Source organism: Arachis hypogaea, chromosome 12 (assembly GCF_003086295.3).
Source record: "Arachis hypogaea cultivar Tifrunner chromosome 12, arahy.Tifrunner.gnm2.J5K5, whole genome shotgun sequence".
In the NCBI taxonomy this organism is placed as follows: Eukaryota; Viridiplantae; Streptophyta; class Magnoliopsida; order Fabales; family Fabaceae; genus Arachis; species Arachis hypogaea.
Genome location: NC_092047.1, coordinates 7,092,063 through 7,111,335, shown reverse-complemented (window position 1 = coordinate 7,111,335; position 19,273 = coordinate 7,092,063). Strand labels below are relative to the sequence as shown.

The window sequence follows — 19,273 nt, the reverse complement described above, 5'->3', positions numbered from 1 at the left end:
CAAACAATTGAAAATTATTTAAATACTTAAACATATTTAATAATGTTTATTCATCATTTTTAATTTAAGTTTTTCAAACTCAACAATTGTATATCTGTGTTGAACATATTTTATACACTATGTTTATTTGATGTTTCTCCCATGTGTGTTTCTTTTGTATTTAATTATGTTTTAATAAAAATTAAAAAACATTTTCTAACACGTTTGATATATCTAAATATTGTTATAGTTTAATAGAAAAATATATTTTTTTGACTCGTTTTTTCATACTACATTATTGTCAAGAATAAATTTAAAGAAAGAACAAGTTTTTAATAATTTTTAGTTAAATATTTTTTATAATATTTTTAAAATATACTTTTATGACATATATTACAAGACTTCTATTTTATATTTTTATTATATTTCCAATGCCAAATATGCCATACACCATTACTTCACATCACATACGTTAATGAGTTATGTTTATCTATTAGGTATTAATCATGAATATTATTTGAATACATCTTCAAAAGTAATTTAGATATTAGATTGGTTGGTTTATAAGTTGTAACAAGTTTTTATTGAAGGGGTCATTCCTTCACATGTGCAACTTTAGAGAAAATACTCAGTTTGGTCCCTGAAGTTACACTCGAGTCTCAATTTAGTCCTTGACGTTTTTTTTTTTTTTTTGGTGACTGAAATAAATTAAACAAAGAAAAACAAAAAAAATAAAACAAGGAACTGCTTAAATAGAGGGACAGTCCCGTTTAAGACTACTCTTAAACTCCTCCCAAGGTGAAAGAAGCTCCACATGCGAAAGTTGTAACTTCATCGCCATCTTTGCCATAGTATCTGCCACCGTGTTTGCATCTCTCATAATCAAACGAAAGTCAACACGCCAATTCCAATGCATGATATCTCTTATTTTGAGCACCAGTGGATCAATAAACCCAAAACCATCTTGAGTAACAAGATTAAATGCTTCCACACAATCTGTCTCACAAATAACATCTCGTTGACCCACATCCCAAGCTAAGAGATATCCTCTCCAAATAGCAAACAATTCTCCTTGAAGAATACTATTACTCTCAATCATTCCCAAACACCCCCTTTGCCAGCTCCCATTACAATCTCTAATAACACAAGCAAAACCAACACTATCACCCGAACCAAAATAACTAGCATCACAATTAATCTTAAAAGTACCAATGGATGGGGGATTCCAAAAACCATTTAGAGTAGAGGGAAGGGACATACGTTGTAATTCAAAAATATTTCTAAGCTCCTTTTCTGAAGTTAATGCCAGACAAATGACTTTTTCCGGAGGCCAAGTTTCATGGGGATTAAAGATGTCGTTATTCCTTGCTCGCCATATCCACCAAAGTCCCGAAAAGAACTTGAACGGGTGCTCTCTGCTATGATACAAGAACCAGTTCTTCAAATCCAAAGGATGACAAGGAATATCCAACCTTTGCCAGACAAGCTGAGCTTTTGGACAATCCCGAATACAATGTATAACCGATTCCTGGCTAGAAAGACATCTTGGACACATATCCGATGACGACATCCCTCTTCTAAAGCGAAAACTTGCAGTAGGAAGAGCCTCCTTAAGACACAACCAAGCCAAAAATTTATGCTTTTCCGGAACAAGCTGACGCCAAAGCCAAAGCCAATTCTCCCTCTCCTCCCAACCAAACAGCTGCTTACACAACCACAAGTAACCATTGCGTGAGTCATAGACTTTGGCAGCAGACCCACTCCAATACCAACCCACTTCCGGACCTGCTTGTTCATCTGGATTGTAAGAGAGAATATTATCTTTCAGATTTTGAGATAAAGGAGAATAAAGAGTATCCAAATGCCACCTACCAACCGACCAAATATCCTGTATCCGGAGATTCGAATCAGAAATGTGGACATAATCCATCTCATTAGATAACCGTCCTTTTCTCCTCCAGCTAGAAAACCAAAAATTCTGGTTCAAATCTCCAATACACCAAGCAAACCCATCCTTCAACACTTTCCAAGCCTTGCAAAGACACCTCCAAATGGGAGAGTCCTTGTTCTTAGGATAACTAAAACAGTCATATAGAGATGATCGGTATTTGGCATCCAATAATTGGACCCATAGCTTGTTTGGCTGCTGGAAAAAAGTCCAAACTAGCTTCCCAAGAAGAGCAATATTTACACAATAAGGATCTCTAATCCCCAAACCTCCATATTTTTTTGGAGTAACCAGTACCTTCCAACTAACAAGATTCAATCCTCTTCCATCAACTTGTCCTTTCCAAAGAAAATTCCTCATCATAGACTCCAATTTACTAATGATTCCTTTGGGAAAAATAGAGACCTGCATCTGGTACGTGGGAATAGCAGCGGCAACAGAATTAACCAAGCAGAGTCTACCAGCCCGATTGAGTAAACTCCCTTTCCAGCTTGCTAGCCTACTCCGAATCTTATCCAGGACACCATTGAAAGCTGAACGAGTCACCCTAGAATGGCTAAGGGTAACTCCAAGATACTTGCCCAAATCCTGGACAAATCTGATAGAGGATACCCCAGTGAAAACCTCTTTCCTTCTTGCAGAGACATTCTTGGAGCAAAGCGCTTTAGACTTCTCCACATTAATCTTCATCCCAGATGCTTTGCAAAAACTCTCTAAAACCAACATCACATTTTGCACTTGTCTCTTTGTAGCTTTACAGAATAGAAGCAAGTCATCCGCAAACATTAAATGGGATATTCTTGGTCCCCCTCTAGAAATAGCAACCGGCTCCCACAAGCCCAAATCAACCTGATGACTAATAAAGCATGCCAGTCGCTCCATACACAACACAAAAAGATAGGGTGACATAGGGTCTCCTTGTCTAAGACCTCGGCTAGGAGTAAAGCCATTCAGACGACTCCCATTCCAAAGAATAGATAAGGAAGAAGCAGTGACACAATTCATAATCAAATTAAGTGTAGGAATAGGAAAACCAAAGCTCTTAAGGGTATGAGCTAAAAACCTCCAGTCAACTCTATCATAAGCTTTCTCCAGATCAATCTTAAAGGCCAGTGTGCCTTTCTTTGATTTAGTCTTCTTCATAAAGTGGAGGACTTCTTGAGCAATAATGATGTTGTCAGGAGTTCCTCGTCCCGGAATAAATCCTCCTTGAAGCGGGCCAACAATCTCCGCAAGATGAGGACGAAGCCTATTAACAAGGACCTTCGTGATGATCTTGTAAACTACATTGCAGAGACTAATCGGCCTGAAATCTTTCATAGATACCGGTGATTCAACCTTTGGAATGAGAACCAGTAAAGTCTCCAACATTCTCGGATCAAGAGTAACACCGGAGAATGCCTGCTTAACCATCTTCCAAACATCAAAACCAATGATCTCCCAATATTCTTTGAAGAAGAAAGCTTGAAACCCATCCGGACCTGGAGCTTTAAAAGAGTTCATGTGAAAAACAGCTGTTTTAACTTCCTCCATAGTAACTGGTGCCGTAAGATTATTGCAAGCTTCCTCATTCAGAGAAGGAAGAGGCACATCACCAAGGCAACCCAAATCAACATCATCCAAATGACAGAATAAGCTTTTATAGAAAGACTCTGCTTCTTGACTCAGAACCTCTGGATCAGTTTCCCACACTCCATCCTTGAGAAAAAGGCCATGAATCTTATTATGCTTCCTTCGCGCAAGAGTTTGAATATGAAAGAATCTTGTATTCCTATCCCCGAACCTTACCCACTGCTCTCTGGACTTTTGGAACCATAGGAGCTCTTCTTGCACTAGAGTATTATTATAATCATCAAGCAACTGTTGCTCTTTCTGACGCAAATAAATACTATCCACCACTTCCAAACGCTTTTGTAAATAATTAATCTGCTGCTCTAATTCACATTTCTTAACAAAAATGTTACCAAATACTTTCGAGTTAAACTCTAGTGAATTCTTCTGTACTTCTGAAAGCTTGCCATGAATTCCTCTATTACCAGACCACCATGACTGGTTCACAATATCTTTATACCCAGGATGAGTAGCCCAAGCAGCAACAAATCGGAAAGGTCGATTCCCTTTAGGCTGAGGACGACCTTTACAACGCACCAGAATAGGGCAATGATCAGACTGAAGCCTATTTAAAACTTCTGCATAAGCCTCTGGAAAGATAGATAACCAACTACTATTTATACATACTCGATCAAGCTTTTTTGCCACGTCAACATAATTTTTCACCCTCCTGTACCAAGAAAACTGCCTCCCGATAGTCTTCAGATCAAACAAACCACTATCCCCTAATGAAGTAGCAAACATGTCTGCTCTTTGATGAGAAAATTGACAGCCCTTAGATTCATGAGAAAATTTGACTTCATTAAAATCACCAAGAACAATCCAAGGTCCTTGAAAAACCATGGATTGTGCAACAAGATAATCCCAAAGGAGAACCCTTTTATTAAATTGAGGACTGCCATAAATACCACTACACCTCCAAATTAAATTATCAAAGTGAACCTCAACAGTAACACCCTGATCAAAAGCATCAATGAACTTACAACAAACACCCTTCATAGAGGATAGAAACCAAATACCTCCCTTATGCCCCTCTGCCTCTACTATACCAACAGAGTGATACCCCAACCTTTCCCAAAATAATTTTAAATGCTGAAAAGGGGAGTGAGTTTCAACCACAATAAAGAAAACAGGTCTAAATTTCCTAACAAGTTCCTTACAATGCACCCGGGCTAACTTATTAGAAGCACCCCTAATATTCCAAACAATCATATTTAAACTATCCATAAATAATAGGGACATAATAAATAAGAACATAAACTCTAAACAGAATCACCAACCTCAATAGGTGGTTTGTCCTGCGGTACTGGCACACTCTGATCCTCAATAATTGCCACCTTTGGACCCCCTGACACTGCATTTGCCATGCTTCCATCTACTAAGGTTTCCTCCGTTGTGCCACCATTTTTATCAACTGGCGAGTTCTGCAAGGAGGAAGGCCGAGGACGCTTCCGTAGAGAAATTCCACGACGTGCAGGAGTTCTGCGCGATGGAGATGGCGCAATTTCATGTTTTTCTTGCTTCCCCATCCTAATGCCAGTTGATTTGCCTCCATCACCATGCAAATTGGGCCTTGGAACCCTTCTCGAACCAAACTTGTGCTGCTTTCCATCTTGGTCCTTCAAACCTGATGACTGGCCCATTGTAAATTTTTTCTTACGCAGCACTTGTTGCCAGCCCTCTCCATCATCCATGCATGCCTCATTAACAAGACCATCAGGCACGTGAGGAGCCAATGATTCCGTAACCACATCCTTCCCTTTAACAACTCCTAATTTCTCACCCAAATCACGAGCTTCTGATTCAGCCTCTTTTTGAATCTCATGATTGTTGTGTGGCACTAGTGTTGGGGCTTCATTATTTTTTCCATCACCAAAGGAATTTATGTTTCCTTCCAAGGACTCCTTCTCCATGCACAACGATTTATCATGCCCATACCGTGCACAAGTAGCACAAATCAACTGTAAACTCTCGTACTCCACTTCATAAGTCACACCCTCCACTATAATATGTTTAATTACAGGCAACTCAAGATTAATTTGAACACAAGCTCGGGCATATTTTCCTCTTTCTGCAAGCTTAGTAGCCAAATCTACTTTCACCGGAATCCCAATTGCAGAAGCAATTCGCAGCATTGCTTGTTCCTGGTAGCACCAAATTGGAAGTCCCGAGACTCGAATCCATACCAGCGTTGATCCAAAGGATTTTTCGCATGGCCTAAAATCCACATCCCATGGCTTTACTGCAACATAGTGACCGTCTATCAACCACGGGCCACCAAGAATGACTTTCTCACGATCCCCAGCAATATCAAATTTAACCAAAAAATATCCAAATCCCACATCCAACAAATCAAACCCTCCTTTGATGCGCCATACTATCCGGAGCTTATGCATGAGAGCCGTGTAGCCATAATACTTATCCAGCACCTTGATCACGATGGCTTCCTTATAAGGTTCAGCTAGACAGCTCTTTGCCTCCTTGGTAAAACTGACACTTGGTGGACGAGAATCACCCTGCTTACCTGTCACCGTCGCGATACCATCCCCAGATAAAGACCCTACTAATGCAAAGGCCTTAGACTTTTCTGCACCAATAACTTTATCTCTAAAAGAGACCTTGGTTGGCTTTCCTAACCCCTCTCGAGAAGAACCCTCCTTAACACCGGATGCACACCCACCCACGCTCTCCCCCTTATCTCTTCCGATGGCATGGCCATCTTCCTCACCGTGTTTCACCCTTTTAATTGCCTCTATTTAGTTTCTAAACTTTATAAATTTTAATCAACTTAGTCCCTGTGTAGTTTCCATCACAGAGCCATTATCGGAGAGATAATGTGTACAACGTCGTTTTTGTTTGGCGCTCAAATAGCCCAAAACGACGTCGTATCATGTTATATGAGATGGAAAACGTTTTAGTTAAACAAATCACACCATATTCTCCCCCATGATAAGACTGTTCTTCTTCTTTCTCTTCTCTTCAATGGCACTGCGAGTCTGACTTATCAGATTCGTTGAAGTCGCGATTTTCTTCTCTTCAACCACTTCACATTGCACCGGTCGTCTTCTCTTCACCAACGTTGACTAAGTTTGAGGTAAGCAAAATATTGAATAAAAAAACTTCTATACCTGTGATGATGCTTTGGTTTTTTGCTTCACTTTTGGTTCCTCCTCTTTTTTCTTTTTTATGCATTCTAGCTAAATGCATTTTGTTTTGCATTTTAGTATATGTTAGTTTTTGTGCTTATTCTATGTTAGGGTTTATGTTTTCAGTGAGTATCATTTAATTTCTTGGCTTATTGGTTAGATGTTCGATCATTCTCTATTTCTGTACCATTAATTTGATTTTGAATATTCTAGGAGAATTCTTTTGGGGTTAGGGTTTCAACATAGGTGTGTTTGTTCTGATAATCAATAGATTAAGAAATAAAAAAATAGAATCAGATTGTCATATGCAATATGTTACATTTGATTCTTCCTCTATTTTATTTAGAAGAGAGGTGCAGTTTCATCAAAGTCTTAATCTCATTAAGTCAATTGCTTATTGCATCTTGTAACATAGAGTAACTAATCTGATTTTCTAAATGAACTTGTTTTGGTCTGTTGTTGTCTAATAACAACAAAGCAATTTATGTTTTAGCAAGTCTAACGGAAGAGAGAAAAAAATATTTTGAAGGTAACCTTATGTACTCGTTATGTACTCTGTATGTACTCCTATTATAATTGTTAGTTTCTTATATTTACAATTGAAATTACAGTGGTAGAATGATATTTTTGATGATATTTTTTAATTTTTCTGTGTGCAGATGGGAGATCAATTCATTAAAATTATATATCACCATGGAGGATCATTTGTCAGAAATAAAGATGGAAGCTTGACATACTGCAAGGAACAAATTTCAAATTTCAGAGTTAATGACGATGGGATGCTAAAAATGTGCTTCTATGCCGAAAGAAACAACGAAATTGCTCATGTGATTATGTTGAGGAACAATAACCATCTAAGGGAAAAGAACTGATGTATCCACCCCTGCCAAAGTATCCACCCCTGTCCCAAATCTAACTCCCACACAAATACTCACCTCTACTCCAAAGCCAACTCCCATCCTAATACCCACCCCTGCCCCAAGTCCAACACCCACCTCTTCTCCAAAATTAACTCCAAACACAGCAACTGAAGCTAGGCCCAATTCCAAGCCTAATTGCAACCCAAAGTTACAATACAAGAGAACGACTGAGGCAAAAAAAAATCAACCCAACCCAATAAATCTACCCAACTCAACAAATCAAATCAGCCCAACAAATTAACTAAATCCAAAGATAGTAGAGCAAAAAAAGAATTTGATAAGAGTGGAGGACATGTTAGAAGGCCTGTGACAAGACAAGTAAGCAAAGGGCCTCCAACAAGATCATCATCTAAAGGAAAGCCAATTCATATAGAGATAGATTCCTCATTAGACAGCCATGATAGCTATGATAGCGTGGAAGACAGCCTTTATAAGCCTGGGGTTGAGAAAAGTTCAAGTGAGATGATGAAGATTCATTGAAGATTTCAGCTGCTAAAACAAAGAAATTCAAATCAAAGCATGCTTCACACTTTTTATAGATGGAGACTAGTCTAGTGAAACATAATGCAAGGCCCCCAAAGCTTGCAACCAAAAGAATGGTGACCCAACCATCTAGTACTCCACCAGCAACCAATGTACCAGTTGATCCAATGTAAGGATGTAAGGTGCATCTTTAGGGACAACCACACGACTAGCTAGTTTCATGAAATTTGTCCCTACTCCCGGATTCAAACCTCCAAGAAAAGAGAATTGAATTGTTGATCATTCTGTCTTTGTGAGCTTTATATGTAATAGGGCATTATACTTTTGGATTAGTTACCTTTTGGATTAGTTATCTTGTTTCTCTAAGTTTGGATAACTTTGTAATGATGACTTTTGGTTAGTTATACTTGGAATAGTTCTTTTTGGATAATTTACTTTGTTTTGTTTGTGTGTTGCATCACACTAAATTTTTTAGTTGTGTTTGAATTCAGTATCAATGTGAATGTTTTATTAATGAACTATAAAGAGTTTGGATGATATTTTTTATCTGAAATTGTTATATTTTATTTTGTGTTGTTTGATTCATATTGATGAGTTTGGAAAATTCTAAGCTAATATTTGTGATGACTAAACATTATTAATTTGATTAATTACAAAAATATTAATTCATATATGTTGATTAATTAATTTTTGCTATGCAGGTATGTTTGGGCCGAAAATAAAAGAAAAATGTTGCAATCCCAATTATATTGAAAACACATTTAGCATTGATAAAAAAAAAAAATAAATTGATTCTATGGTTGAATATTTGATGTGGTATTTGGATCATAATTTCTGATACAGGCCCAATTTAAATACTTGTTACTAGACCATTGAAGTTGGTCCAAAATCAAAAGAAAATTGGGCCAGATTGAATTTTGTTACTACAAGCCCAATTATAATCCTTGCTAAGTGATCCTATGCTTGGTCCGAATCTAATTGAGAAAGAAAGCAAATTGTTTTGCTTCCAACGGATCCCACCTTTCATTAAGTGATGGATCTCAAATTCAATTAATTTGAATTTAACTTACATTGGAAACCATGAAAGAGAAAGTGTGATTGACATGATTGATTGCATTAATGCTACACGCTACTCAGCATAGAGGGAAGTAAAAAGTAACTCATTTTAATTAATTTGTTCTATTTCATTTAATTGCTTTTCTTTCAAACTCTATCTTCTCTCTCAACTCTCTTCTTTTTTCGGTCATTACACAGCAAACCATGGAAGCTAAAGCTAGCCACCGAAAAGAAGGGATGCACGCTACAAGACCATCACAATGATGGCAAGAAAAGGAAAACTAAAAGTATGCTGTGGCTAAGATTCTCATTCACTTGTGGTAAGATTTGGTGAAGAGATCTTGGCTTCTCCATACCAAAAATGGTTGAAGAAGATTTCGGTCAGAGAAGAAGATCCTTGGAGGGATGGTTTGTCTCTGATTCTGCTCAACCACCACAGGAGGTAGCTACAGTGGCTACGTGATGGAAGAGGCAGAGATTGGAGTAGATGAAGCTATCATCATCATGAAGCATCAAGGGCCAGGAGTCTATCTTGGAGAGCAAGGCAAGGATGGAGGGCTCGAATTGATGAAGATTGGTGACCAAGGAAGGACTAGAGGTAATTGCATGTTGAGTTTTGCATGGGTTATCTCTTTTCTCTCTCTGGCCGAACCGGTTCTGACTTGAAGAAGAAGAAGATTAGCTTGGTCTGTTTGGTTTCAACCTTGGAGGCTTCTCCCTATAAGTAAGGGTGAACAGTCAGGGTTTGATTCAAGGAGAAAGAGTGAGAGTGCAAAGCACAGGATTCTCAAAGCTACCTAAGCTAACAGAATTTCTTCTCCTTCAATGTTTTTATTTTGTAATTTTTCTGTTTAATTTTGTCTGTCTTGAGTCTCATGGAAAAAAGGCAAACAGTGAGGTTTGTATGAAAAAGTCATAGAGCGGAAAAAGGCAGAGTTGGGTTAGCACTTTGCAGTGAAAAGCTTGGCAGTAACCAAGTCAAGTTCAGGATTGGGTTTAGATTCTGGACTTGTCCCGGATAGGAAGGGTAGTTCCTAGGGAGAATTGGTGTATGTAATCGAAGATGATTATAGTGAAATTCCATCATTGTTGTGATGGAGACTGGATGTAGGCTGCACTGCACTTAGCAACTGAACCAGGATATATCTGGGTGTATTTTTCTCTCCCTTCTACTCCATTTCTGTTTCTACTGCACAGGAGATAAAACTGAAAAAATCTAGTGCTGATTGACGAGACGAAAAGAAAAGTCTCGTGGCTGGGTACGAGACAAAAGAAAAAGTCTCGTGGCTGGTTACGAGACAAAAAGACAAAAAGTTTCCAGAAGTTGTTTCAAAGACCAGCAAGTGTTGTCAAGTGAAAAAGGGCTAAGATTCAACCCCCTTCTCTTAGCCACTAAAAACTATCAATTGGTATCAGAGCTTGGTCTCAAAGAGATCAAGCTTTGCAGCTTGGAGAAAAGATCCAGATGGCAAAAAACAGTGGCTCAAATCTGGTGTCCTACAACCTGACCGAAGGACAGTCAAGCAACAGACCTCTTCTTTTGAATGGGAAAAACTACACCTATTGGAAGGAGAGAATGAAGATCTTTGTGCAAGCAGTGGATTACAGACTTTGGAAGATTATCATGGAGGGTCCTCAATATCCAACCATTACAAGTGCAGAAGGAGTTGTCTCTCTTAAGCCAAAAGCAAGCTGGACCGAAGATGACAGAAAGAAGGTTGAGCTCAGCGCCAAGGCCATCAACTTACTCAACTGTGCTATCAGCTTCGAGAAATACCGACGGGTATCACGATGCACAACGGCAAAGGAAATATGGGACAAACTTCTAGTGACTCATGAAGGAACCACCATTGTAAAGAAGACCAGGATAGATATGTTAAACAGAGAGTATAAAATATTTGCAATGAAGGAAGGAGAATCTATTGATGAATTGTTTAAACGCTTCAACATCATCATTGTCGGCTTGGATGCTATGGGAATCAAGTATCCTAAATCTGTGCTTGTGAGAAGAGTGTTGAGATGTCTCACAAAAGAGTGGGAAACAAAAGCATTAATTATTTCTGAGAGTAGTGGTCTTGACTCCATGATGTATGATGATTTGAGAGAAAATTTACTTGCTTTTGAAAATACCTATTTGAAAAAAGATTCAAAAAGGAAAGGAATAGCTTTCTCATCTGTTACTAACCCTCTGGATGATGAATCCAGTGATAACTCATCTGAAAATGAATTTGTGTTGTTTGCCAAAAAATTCAGGAAAATGGTGTAGCTCAAGGAGAGAGGCAAAGGAGGCAGTTCAAGAAAACAGAAGAGAGATCTCAGCAAGGTGACATGCTACAACTGTAAGGAAACAGGGCATTTCAAATTTGACTGCCCTAAGTTGAAGAAGGAAGAAAAGCCAAAGAAAGGAAAGAAAAAGGGACTTATGGCGTCATGGGAGGACCTGGAAAATGACTCTGAAGACGATGAAGAATCTGAAACAAAGTCTCAACCATGTCTCATGGCAGATCACATTAAACAGGTAGTCTTTCATAATCCAAACACTGAAGATCTTCATCTTATGATAGACCACCTTTCTGAAAAGATAAGATGTTTTTTGCTTGATAACCAAGATCTTGAACAACAAATCACCATCCTTAAAGCAGAAAACAGTTTTCTCAAAGAAAAAGTAAGGGAGGCCGAAACTGCTTGTGAACTTGTTGAAGAAAATAAGCAGTTAAAAGCCCAACTTAGGAGCTGTGAAAGTGACCATTCAGTTGTTGCATATATAAACTATTTTAAAGAAAATGAAGAGTTGCTTAAAGATGTCAAAAGACTTAAAGATGACTTAGCCAAGTTCACTCAAAGTTCTAAAAATCTAAATCAAATCTTGGCTAGTCAAAAACCTCTTTATGATAAAGCTGGCTTAGGGTTCTATAAATCTGTTGAGAAACCTTATTTTGAAATATTGCCTCATCTTCCAATGATACGAGGTTTCAAAACCCAACAAGCTTTAACAAAATAGCAACTCCAAGGTTTTGTAGGCTATGTGACCGAAATGGACACTTTCCCATTCAATATTTTTTTGGTGAGAGGATGATTGGTGATAAAGTTTACAAGGTTGTTTTTTATTATAATGGTTTAGGACATAAGAGATGGTTTAACGTGAAAGGATCCAAGAAAATTTGGATACCTAAGGTTACTTGAGCTTGTTTTGTAGGTATGCCTAGCATCCAAATGGAAGGAGAATATGTGGTATATGGACAGCGGATGCTCTAGGCATATGACCGGAAAGACAACCTTCTTCATAAAGCTTGATGAATATGATGGAGGATTTGTCACTTTTGGTGATGATGCTAAAGGAAAGATAATGGCTGTTGGGAAAGTTGGTAAAAGCTTTTCATTTTGTATAAATGATGTTCTTCTTGTAAATGGTTTGAAACATAATTTACTTAGTGTAAGCCAATTGTGTGATCTAGGTTTTGAAGTTATTTTTAGAAAGTTTGTGTGTTTGGTTGTTTGTAAAAATTCTGGAGATATTTTATTTGAGGTTAAAAGATGCAATAATGTGTATGGATTGACTCTTGAGGAATTGAAAGAACAAACTATAACATGTTTTACTTCTATTGAATCTGAAAAATGACTATGAAATAGAAAGTTGGGCCATGCTAGCATGTACCAAATCTCTAAGCTAGTTGGTGCGCAGAAATCGTGACGGTTCATTCTTTGGTAACGGCGCTAAAAACTTAATACGCACGTTCATAATCTTAGTTCTTTGTCACAACTTCGCACAACTAACCAGCAAGTGCACTGGGTCGTCCAAGTAATAAACCTTACGTGAGTAAGGGTCGATCCCACGGAGATTGTCGGCTTGAAGCAAGCTATGGTCATCTTGCAAATCTCAGTCAAGCAGATTCATATGGTTATGGATATTTGATAATTAAAATATAATTAAAATATAAATAAAACGTAAATTAAAGATAGAGATACTTATGTAATTCATTGGTGAGAGTTTCAGATAAGCGTATGAAGATGCTTGTTCCTCCTGAACCTCTGCTTTCCTATTGTCTTCATCCAATCATTCATACTCCTTTCTATGGCAAGCTGTATGTTAGGCGTCACCGTTGTCAATGGCTACATCCTTTCCTCTCAGTGAAAATGGTCCAATGCACTGTCACTGCATGGCTAATCATCTGTCGGTTCTCGATCATACTGGAATAGGATCCATTGATCCTTTTGCGTCTGTCACTACGCCCAGCACTCGCGAGTTTGAAGCTCGTCGCAGCCATCCCTTCCCAGATCCTACTCGGAATACCACAGACAAGGTTTAGACTTTCCGTATCTCAAGAATGGCTGTCCATGGATTCTAACTTATACCACGAAGACTCTGATTAAGGAATCCCAGAGATATTCATTCAATCTAAGGTAGAACGGAAGTGGTTGTCAGGCACGCGTTCATAGGTTGGGAATGATGATGACTGTCACGATCATCACATTCATATTGAAGTGCGAATGAATATCTTAGAATCGGAATAAGCTTGAATTGAATAGAAAAACAATAGTACTTTGTATTAATTCATGAGGAACAGCAGAGCTCCACACCTTAATCTATAGTGTGTAGAAACTCTACCATTGAAAATACATAAGAACAAGGTCCAGGCATGGCTGAGTGGCCAGCCCCCATAAAGGTCTAAGATAGCATAAAATTGATCAAAGATTGTCTAATACAATAGTAAAAGGTCCTATTTATATCAGACTAGTTACTAGGTTTACAGAAATGAGTAAATGATGCAGAAATCCACTTCTGGGGCCCACTTGGTGTGTTCTTGGGCTGAGCATTGAGCTTTACATGTGTAGAGACTTCTCTTGGAGTTGAACGCCAGTTTGTAACCTGTTTTTGGCATTTAACTCCACTTTGCAACCTGTTTCTGGCGTTTAACTCCAGAATGCAACATGAAACTGGCGTTGAATGCCAATTTGCGTCGTCTAAAATTGGGAAAAGTTTAAACTATTATATATTGCTGGAAATCCATAGATGTATACTTTCCAACGCAATTGAGAGCGCACCATTTGGAGTTCTGTAGCTCCAAAAAATCCACTTTGAGTGCAGGGAGGTCAGAATCCAGCAGCATCTGCAGTCCTTCTTCAGCCTCTAAATCTGATTTTTGCTCAAGTCCCTCAATTTCAGCCAGAAAATACCTGGAATCACAGAAAAATACACAAACTCATAGTAAAGTCCAAAAATGTGATTTTTTATTAAAAACTAATAAAAATATACTAAAAACTAACTAAATCATACTAAAAATTATGTAAAAATAATGCCAAAAAGCGTATAAATTATCCGCTCATCACAACACCAAACTTAAATTGTTGCTTGTCCCCAAGCAACTGAAAATCAAATAGGATAAAAAGAAGAGAATATACTATGAATTCCAAAATATCAATGAAACTTAGCTCCAATCAGATGAGCGGGACTTGTAGCTTTTTGCCTCTTGAATAGTTTTGGCATCTCACTTTATCCTTTGAAGTTCAGAATGATTGGCATCTATATGAGCTTAGAATTCAGATAGTGTTATTGATTCTCCTAGTTCAGTATGTTGATTCTTGAACACAGCTACTTTATGAGTCTTGGCCGTGGCCCTAAGCACTTTGTTTTCCAGTATTACCACCGGATACATAAATACCACAGACACATAACTGGGTGAACCTTTTCAGATTGTGACTCAACTTTGCTAAAGTCCCCAATTAGAGGTGTCCAGGGTTCTTAAGCACACTCTTATTTTTCTTTGGACCTCGACTTTAACCGCTCAGTCTCAAGTTTTCACTTGACACCTTCACGCCACAAGCACATGGTTAGGGACAGCTTGGTTTAGCCGCTTAGGCCAGGATTTTATTCCTTTAGGCCCTCCTATCCACTGATGCTCAAAGCCTTGGATCTTTTTTATTACCTTTGCCTTTTGGTTTTAAGGGCTATTGGCTTTTTGCTCTTGCCTTTTGGTTTAAAGAGCTTTTGGCTTTTTCTGCTTGCTTTTTCTTTTTCTTTCTTTTTTTTTCGCCATTTTTCTTTTCTCTTTTTTTTGCAAGCTTTTGTATTCACTGCTTTTTCTTGCTTCAAGAATTATTTTTATGATTTTTCAGATTATCAAATAATATGTCTCCTTTTTCATCATTCTTTCAAGAGCCAACATATTTAACATTCATAAACAACAATTTCAAAAGACATATGCACTGTTCAAGCATTCATTCAGAAAACAAAAAGTATTGTCACCACATCAAAATAACTAAACTAGTTTCAAGGATGAATTCGAAACCATGTACTTCTTATTCTTTTGTAATTAAAGCATTTTTCATTTAAGAAAGGTGATGGATTCATAGGACATTCATAGATTTAAGACATAGACACTTAAACACTAGTGATCATGTAATAAGACACAAACATAAATAAACATAAAGCATAATAAACAAAAAACAGAGAAATAAGAACAAGGAGATTAAGGAAAGAGTCCACCTTAGTGAGGGTGGCGTCTTCCTCTTCTTGAAGAACCAATGGTGCTTTTGATCTCCTCTATGTCTCTTCCTTGCCTTTGTTGCTCCTCCCTCATAGCTCTTTGATCTTCTCTAATCTCATGGAGGATGATGGAGTGCTCTTGGTGCTCCATCCTTAGTTGTCCCATGTTGGAACTTAATTCTCCTAGGGAGGTGTTGATTTGCTCCCAATAGTTTTGTGGAGGAAAGTGCATCTCCTGAGGTATCTCAGGGATTTCATGGTGGGGAACTTCCTCATGCTCTTGTTGAGGTCCATGATCTCTTGTTTTGCAGTCAAATGCTCTATTACTGAGCTATGGACCCTTGAGATGAATCTCTCCATCTCCCATGACTCAGAGGTGGAAGCAATTGCCTTCCCTTTCCTCTTTCTTGAGGATTCTCTGGCCTTAGGTGCCATTTATAGTTATGGAAAAACAAAAAGCAATGCTTTTTACCACACCAAACTTAAAATGTTTGCTCGTCCCCGAGCAAAAGAAGAAAGAAAGAAGGAGAAGAAGAAAAAAAATGGAGGAGATGGAGGGAGAATGTGTATTCGGCCAAGGATAAGAAGAGAGGGTTGTGTTGTGTGAAAATGAAGAAGGAAAGAGGGGTTTATATAGGGGTGGGATGGGATTTAGGGGCCATTAGGGTTGGGGTTGGGAGGGAAAAGAGTTTGAATTTTGGAGGTAGGTGGGGTTTATGGGGAACAGAGGATGGATGTGAGTGGTGAAGGGTATATGGGGAAGAGAGTTATGAAAAGGTGTGAAGAGGAGAGAAAAAGATGTGGGGATCCTGTGGGGTCCACAGATCCTGAGGGGATCCTGTGGGGTCAAGGACTTAACATCCCTGCTCCAATTAGGTGTGTAAAACGCCCTTGCTGTGCAATCCTGGCGTTTAACGCCAGATTGCTGCTTGTTTCTGGCGTTAAACGCCCAAATGTAGCCTGTTTCTGGCGTTTAACGCCAGGCAGATGCTTGTTTCTGGCGTTAAACGCCAGCTTGGTGCTTGTTTCTGGCGTTAAATGCCAGACAGATGCTTGTTTCTGGCGTTTAAATGCCATAATGCTCTTCCTCCAGGGTGTGCTATTGCTATTTTTCATTCTGTTTTTGATTTTTCAGTAGTTTTTGTGACTTCACATGATCATCAACCTAAAGAAAACATAAAATAGCAATGGAAAATAAATAGATATAATTAAATAACATTGGGTTGCCACCCAACAAGCGCTTCTTTAAAGTCAATAGCTTGACAGTGAGCTCTCATGGAGCCTCACAGATGTTCAGAGCATTGTTGGGACCTCCCAACACCAAACTTAGAGTTTGAATGTGGGGGTTCAACACCAAGCTTAGAGTTTGGTTGTGGCCTCCCAACACCAAACTTAGAGTTTGATTGTGGGGGCTTTGGTTGACTCTGCAGTGAGAGAAGCTTTTCATACTTCCTCTCCATGGTTACAAAAGGAGATCCTTGAGTCTTAAACACAAGGTTGTCCTCATTCAGTTGAAGGACCAATTCTCCTCTGTCCACATCAATCACAGCTCTTGCTGTGGCTAGGAAGGGTCTTCCAAGGATGATGGATTCATCATCTTCCTTCCCAGTGTCTAGGATTATGAAATCAGCAGGTATGTAAAGGCCTTCAACCTTTACTAACACGTCCTCTACTTGTCCATAAGCCTGTTTTCTTGAGTTGTCTGCCATCTCTAATGAGATTCTGGTAGCTTGCATCTCAAAGATCCCAAGTTTCTCCATTACAAAGAGTGGCATTAAGTTTATTCCTGACCCCAGGTCACACAGAGCCTTCTCAAAGGTCATGGTGCCTATGGTACAGGGTATTAAGAATTTGCCAGGATCCTGTTTCTTTTGAGGTAATTTCTGCCTATCCAATGTATTCAGTTCATTGGTGAGCAAGGGAGGTTCATCTTCCCAAGTCTCATTACCAATTAATTTGGCATTCAGCTTCATGATTGCACCAAGGCACTTAGCAACTTGCTCTTCAGTAATTTCTTCATCCTCTTCAGAGGACAAATACTCATCAGAGCTCATGAAGGGCAGAAGGAGGTTCAATGGAATCTCTATGGTCTCTAATTGAGCCTCAGATTCCTTTGGTTCCTCGAAGGAAAACTCCTTATTGGTCACTGGACGTCCCAGGAGGTCTTCCTCACTAGGATTCACGTCCTCCTCCTCCTCTTTGGGTTCGGCCACACCAAGTAAGGTAATGGCCTTGCACTCTCTTTTTGGATTCTCTTTTGTATTGCTTGGGAGAGTACTAGGAGGAGTTTCAGTGACCCTTTTACTCAGCTGGCCCACTTGTGCCTCTAAATTTCTAATGGAAGACCTTGTTTCATTCATGAAACTCACAGTGGCCTTAGATAGATCAGAGACTATATTTGCTAAGCTAGATGGGTTCTGCTCAGAATTCTCTGTCTGTTGCTGAGTGGATGATGGAAAAGGTTTGCTATTTCTAAACCTGTTTCTTCCACCATTATTAAAGCCTTGTTGAGGCTTTTGTTGATCCTTCCATGAGAAATTTAGATGATTTCTCCATGAGGGATTATAGGTGTTTCCATAGGGTTCACCCATGTAATTCACCTCTGCTATTGCAGGGTTCTCAGGATCATAAGCTTCTTCTTCAGAAGATGCCTCTTTAGTACTGTTGGATGATTCCTTCAATCCATTCAGACTCTGAGAGATCATATTGACTTGCTGAGTCAATATTTTATTCTGAGCCAATATGGCATTCAGAGTATCAATTTCAAGAACTCCCTTCCTCTGAGGCGTCCCATTACTCACAGGATTCCTTTCAGAAGTGTACATGAACTGGTTATTTGCAACCATGTCAATGAGTTCTTGAGCTTCCGCAGACATTTTCTTTAGGTGAATGGATCCACCTGCAGAATGGTCCAATGACATCTTTGATAATTCAAACAGACCATCATAGAATATATCCAGGATAGTTCATTCTGAAAGCATGTCAGAAGGACACTTTTTGGTCAGTTCCTTGTATCTCTCCCAAGCTTCATAGAGGAATTCACCTTCCTTCTGTCTGAAGGTTTGAACATCCACTCTAAGCTTGCTAAGCTTTTGAGGAGGAAAGAACTTGGCTAAGAAAGCCGTGACCAGCTTATCCCAAGAGTTCAGGCTGTCTTTAGGTTGAGAGTTCAACCATATTCTAGCTCTGTCTTTTACAGCAAATGGGAAAAGCATAAGCCTGTAGACCTCGGGATCAACCCCATTGGTCTTAACAGTATCACAGATCTGCAAGAATTCAGTTAAGAACTGAAAGGGATCTTCGGATGGAAGTCCATAAAACTTGCAATTCTGTTGCATCAGAGAAACTAATTGAGGTTTCAACTCAAAATTGTTTGCTCCAATGGCAGGGATTGAGATGCTTCTTCCATGTAAATTAGAATTAGGTGCAGTAAAGTCACCAAGCATCTTCCTTGCATTGTTATTAATTTCGGCCATGTCTCCTTCTTTTTCGAAAATTTCTGTCAGATTTTCTCCAAAGAGTTGTGCTTTAGCTTCCCTTAACTTTCTCTTCAGAGTCCTTTCAGGTTCAGGGTCAACTTCAACAAGAATGTTCTTATCCTTGTTCCTGCTCATATGAAAAAGAAGAAAACAGAAAAGAAGAGGAA

The 19,273-nt window shown here is 38.8% G+C and overlaps 1 non-coding gene across 1 annotated transcript; it reads left to right on the top strand.

Annotated features, from left to right (window-relative positions):
• The first annotated feature begins 18,602 nt into the window (after window positions 1-18,602).
• Window positions 18,603-18,710, top strand: LOC112731822 (small nucleolar RNA R71). The gene has a single exon (XR_003167579.1). It is a non-coding gene; the product is annotated as a small nucleolar RNA R71 (small nucleolar RNA).
• The last annotated feature ends 563 nt before the right edge of the window (window positions 18,711-19,273 follow it).